Below are 5,432 nucleotides of genomic sequence, written 5' to 3'. Positions count from 1 at the left end.
TGAGTGTGTGTATCATGGACAGAACCAACAGACAACTGCCTCTTGATTCTAACACACATTACTCTTAAGTCACTGTAAATGCTTTATTGAAAACATATTTGTATTATTTGCATTATGTTGGTTCAGAAAACAATGATCTCATGCTGTTTTTTTTTAAATCTTTTATTTATTTATTTTTAAACAGAATTTATTTGTATTCGTACAGTGGCAGTGACACCTGTTACTATTTTTTGTCATAACCAATAAATGCTTTTCATCAAGGAGATTGTCTACACATAATTTGCTACTAGTAGATGTTTGTCACTAAGAAATCTGGTTTACTGAGGCTGTCTGAAATACTGAACTGATATAAGTCTTTTAGATTCCATGTCATTTTTCATTCAGCAGGCATTGTGTTGTTCCAGCACTGAACACTGGAGGACAGTCTTACTCATCCACAGTTTCTTGCTGCTCTAGTTAATGTTGATTCTGCAGATATTGTGCTGAAAAAGACTCCAGTTGTGACTCCAGATCAGTGGCTTTATGCCTGGGAATAAAACAAATATTATTGGATCAGACCACTTAAAACTTAAGTGTGTAATTTCTGCACTAATGACATTGGTGTCACCAATGACAACTGCAAAAAAGTAATGCTTTTTTTTTTTTTAGATGAGTTTCTTGAACCTTCCCCTTAGTCAGCTCTACAAACTCATACTATTGGTTGAGCCAGTATTGATGTGTTTGGAGTGGTTTGGATGCTCAATCTTTTCAGAGACCTGCCTCACAAGCCAGGTCTAAGTGGCAAGTTTTTCTGTCTGATTAATGTTGTTTTATTTATAGAGGTGTTGGTACAGTGACTAACGCTAATCTAGTTGGGAAAGCTTTGTTCTGGGTTTGAGACCGATACTGAATGAATGATACTGAATGAAGCCACATTCTAAAATCTTGTCACGTTACATATTTGTATGTAGTTGATGGAAATCAATGATACCTGTACTATTACCAACTTTTACTTTTTTTTTTAAAGCATATGAAGATGTATTGAGGTCTACAAATACTTAACATGTGAGCAATTTTGTTTATACTTTTTTATATTATCTATATGATAAAAATAGTTATAGAATTAAAGTTTTTTTTGGGGATCTATATAAATTCACTTCTTGATCTAGATTTTCAGAGAAGGTAATTCTTCTGGTTTTGATGAGGTAGGCCTTAGAGGAATCAATTTACAAATGGCTTACTTATAGTTGTCTTTGTATGTTAATCTGGGATAAAAAAATATATATTTTAACTATTTAAAATTACATCAGCTTTAAGTCAGAAGATGTAGCATAAAATACAATTGCAATTTGTAATGTAGACAAATATCAAATGAACATGAAATGCTGTTATATGATGTTGCCCCACCTTTCCTGTGCTTACTCTTGCAGAATACCAATAGACAAGGATTTGCTTTCAATTAAAGGTAATTATCTCCAGTATGAGCTATCATTCTCTCACGACTGTGCTACCTGAGGGTTTTGGAGTGTCTCTGGACACACTCCTGGCGCTGAGTCTGCGGATTTCTGTTTCAAGCTCCATCTCGCTCTTGTCAACCTGTTGGCACATGCAGGCAAAGATGGCCACCATCTCCCTGCAAGAACACAGAGAGGCATATCTTTCACACATCGCTCACACACACTCAGTCTACAGATCATATAAACCAATATTTCAAACATCTCAATATGTTTGTATGCAGGTCAGTGAAGTGCAGCGTTGACTTTTGAGATGTCAGCTTGGGGATGAAATATTCATTCAACATTTCCATGATTAAGTGCTGGGAAAGGCAGGTGATGTCACATTATTTACCTTTTACTAAGTCCATGTCTTTCAGTTGACAGATAGATTTAAATAGCTGGATAAAAGGGTCACTGCTGGATCATTTTAGTTTTAAGTGGGAATTCAAAAAGTAGATTAAGAACAATGCTTCAGTTCTAGGCTTCTGCTGTAATTCCATTTTGTTTGTAGCATAAAGTTGTAGTCATATTTACTATTGTTATTTCAATAGGAATCAATGTGCTAATTAATGGGAATTGCGAATTTCGCTAATTAATGGGCAAAAGATTTCCCCATGCATATTCTGCATGGAATTTGAAAGCTGCTTGGTTTGAAAGTGACTTCGGTGTGAGCTGTGCTTCATACATCCCTACACTACTGACAATAGAGAATTAACCTTTTTTGCTCACAAAATTTCAAAGGATGTCACTGATGTAACTGCAGACACATTGTCCATTGTTCTGAGAATTCCTAATCATTTCAATAGGAATCCACGTGATCATGAATTTTGCGTAAGGGTGAAACGATTTCCTGACACAGATTTCACAATGGGTTTAGTTTGGTCATGCAGATTTCCTGCGTTGACCAACAGAAAGCTGCATTGTCTGACTTTGAAAGTGACTTCTTTGTGAGCTGTGCTTCAAACATAGCTACACTATTGACAACAATTTATCTATGATTGTGTCTGCACCTTAAAAATCATATTTTACAAAAGGGTATCACAGCAATGCCCAGGATATCCCATTTAGGATTCTCTAGGATGGAAAACCATAGCTTGTACACTTTCAGAGAAACTCACTTCAGATGTCTTTGATAAAGGACAAAAATGAGGAAAAGGCAGATATATGGAATTTAGCAAACTACATTAGTGTGCAAGGAGCACTTCTCTTCTTACACATTTGTCTGTCTTCTCTGTGCACCTGCCTGCAACCTTCCAGATTTTATTTATAAAATTAATATATGACGTAGTGGTGTCAAAAGTAATTTTCTGAAACTTCAAAACTTCAGTCCCTATTCAGAGTAATCGCAGAGGAAAGAGTAGACAGAATATTCTGTTAAACATCTGCTTTGGAATGGCACAATGTTGAGTAAATGATGACAGAATTTTCGCTATCTGTGTTTTAAATGTTTGATTTTTAGTTAGGTCTGTCACTCACTGTTGCACCTGCTGTCCACAGTCGCTACTGATAATGTGTGAAATGGCCTGCAGTCTTTGAGTGGTGTAGTCCACAAGCTGCTGCTTAAGGGCCCTCTCTTTAAGCGCTGTTGGTCCAGGTCAGCCTTTCATACAAGTAGAGCAAACTGTAGAGACTCACAGAGAGTACAATAACCCTCCATCCCACAGAACGCCACACCTGTCCAAAAAAGTATATTTTTCATGAATGTGTTTATATTGGATGTTTTAGAACTTAAAGAAGTTGGCACCTGAAACGCTTCCTAATTTAAAACGTTTTTAATCGGATATTTCTTACCACTCCAGCAATGACCAGCATGCCCACTGGTGCTCTGGAAGTGAGAGAGACCAACACTGTTGTCATGGAGATAGCCAACTCCTCCTGGGCCTGGGTTCCCAAGGGAGCAGAGGAAGAGGTGACCTGTGGACAAAGCATATTACATCACTTTAGGCCTATTTATGTTTGATGTGTTGGCTATTAGATCATTAAAACAAGTGTAACCCAGTTTTGGTAACACTTTACTTGAAGGGGTGTGCATAAGACTGACATGACACCTGTGTCATGTCATGATTATGAAGGTGTCATGTCAGTCTTATGCACACCCCTTCAAGTAAAGTGTAACCGCAGTTTTTGATCAAATAGGCTCAAAGCTTGTTTTGCTTTAGCAGGCCCCAGGAAACGGTTCACCAAAAATGTAAGACCCAGTGAGAAATGAAAGTCGATGTCCTCCACAAAGTCTTCACAGAGGCTGGCAAAGTTCAGGCCAGGCCATAGGTAATACTGAACTTCCTGTTGGGGGGGTAGTTGACCTCGGGCAGCAGGGGGCAGCAGAGGACGTAGAGTGTCTAGGCATGATAATGACAGGACAGGGCTGTCAATGCTTGCGGCAGTTTAGTTTAAAATATCCTTTGCCAGGGAAAGCTTGTTTACTGGAGACTTTATGTCTGAAGTGAAAACTGTGCAAGTGTGTGTACCCATGATGTCTCTCTGAGATGACAGCACACAGCCGTTTATACTGCTGGAACAGCGCAAGTCCAAATTCTTCACCGTTCTCTCCTCCACATAGGCCATGAGCTTCTGCAAAATGCAAACAAACACATAGTCTTTTTGTCAATTAGATAATAATAATAATAATAAAAAAACTCTTATTATCTTTTCAAAATCAGTTCATAAGCAAAACTGCACTAGATAATAGGACTTAAAGGGTTAGTTCACCCAAAAATGGTCAATGCTTGCGGCAGTTTAGTTTAAAATATCCTTTGCCAGGGAAAGCTTGTTTACTGGAGACTTTATGTCTGAAGTGAAAACTGTGCAAGTGTGTGTACCCATGATGTCTCTCTGAGATGACAGCACACAGCCGTTTATACTGCTGGAACAGCGCAAGTCCAAATTCTTCACCGTTCTCTCCTCCACATAGGCCATGAGCTTCTGCAAAATGCAAACAAACACATAGTCTTTTTGTCAATTAGATAATAATAATAATAATAAAAAAACTCTTATTATCTTTTCAAAATCAGTTCATAAGCAAAACTGCACTAGATAATAGGACTTAAAGGGTTAGTTCACCCAAAAATGAAAATTAGCCCATAAATTACTCACCCTCAAGGCATCCTAGGTTTAAATAGCTTTCAGACGAATTCAGTCGGAGTTGTATTAAAAATTGTCTTTGATCTTTCAAGCTGTTTAATGGCAGTCAGCAGGTGTTGCAGTGCATCAGTCCAAAAGAAGTGAAATAAACAGTGCCCATCCATAATAAAAAGTGTCTCACACAGCTCCGGGGGGTGAACAAAGTCCTCCTGTAGCGAATCGATGCGTTTTTGTAAGAAAAATAAACATATTTAAAACGTAATAATTTAATCTAGCTTGCGCTCACTGTTGAAAACGGAAGCAATTCCGTGCGGATGACGTATGAGGTCGGTGTTGCGCATGCGCCGCTCAGAAGTGATGAACGCGGAAGTGCAGGGGAGAGATCAAAACAAAACAACAGTCACTAATTAGAAGTGCAAAACGAGGATTTGTAAAGAAGAATGTCAGAGGATTTCGATATAAGCCAAGAGGAGACTGGTTTTCCTTTGCTAAAGTAAGGAAACTTTGCTTCCTTTGCTCCTGTTAAAGGGATAGTTCACCCAAAAATGAAAATTTGATGTTTGAAGAAGACGCGTCACGCGTCGGCTGAAGAAGATGCGAACGTGCTCAGGACGCGCTCAGGATAGTTCGGACATTGCAGTAAATTAGAGGTAAACATCAAATTTTCATTTTTGGGTGAACTATCCCTCCAAGGGTACAAACGTTGGCTTTCATGAGACTCACCGGCGCATGCGCAACACCGACCTCTTACGTCATCCAACTGTTGGTGCAAGCTAGATTAAAGTGATTATTACGTTTTGAATATGGATATTTTTCTTACAAAAACGCATCGATTCGCTACAGGAGGCCTTTGTTCACCCCCCCGGAGCCGTGTGA

General features: G+C 38.6%; 1 pseudogene; it reads right to left on the bottom strand.

Annotated features, from left to right (window-relative positions):
* Positions 1-304: 304 nt before the first annotated feature.
* Positions 305-5,432, bottom strand: part of LOC107660325 (mitofusin-1-like) — a 17,079-nt pseudogene continuing 11,951 nt past the window's right edge.

The sequence above is a fragment of the Sinocyclocheilus anshuiensis genome, unplaced genomic scaffold (genome assembly GCF_001515605.1).
Source record: "Sinocyclocheilus anshuiensis isolate Anshui unplaced genomic scaffold, SAMN03320099.WGS_v1.1 scaffold1599, whole genome shotgun sequence".
NCBI classification, from domain to species: domain Eukaryota; kingdom Metazoa; phylum Chordata; class Actinopteri; order Cypriniformes; family Cyprinidae; genus Sinocyclocheilus; species Sinocyclocheilus anshuiensis.
Note: the sequence above shows the minus strand (reverse complement) of the source record. Positions and strands in the feature narration are given on the sequence as shown.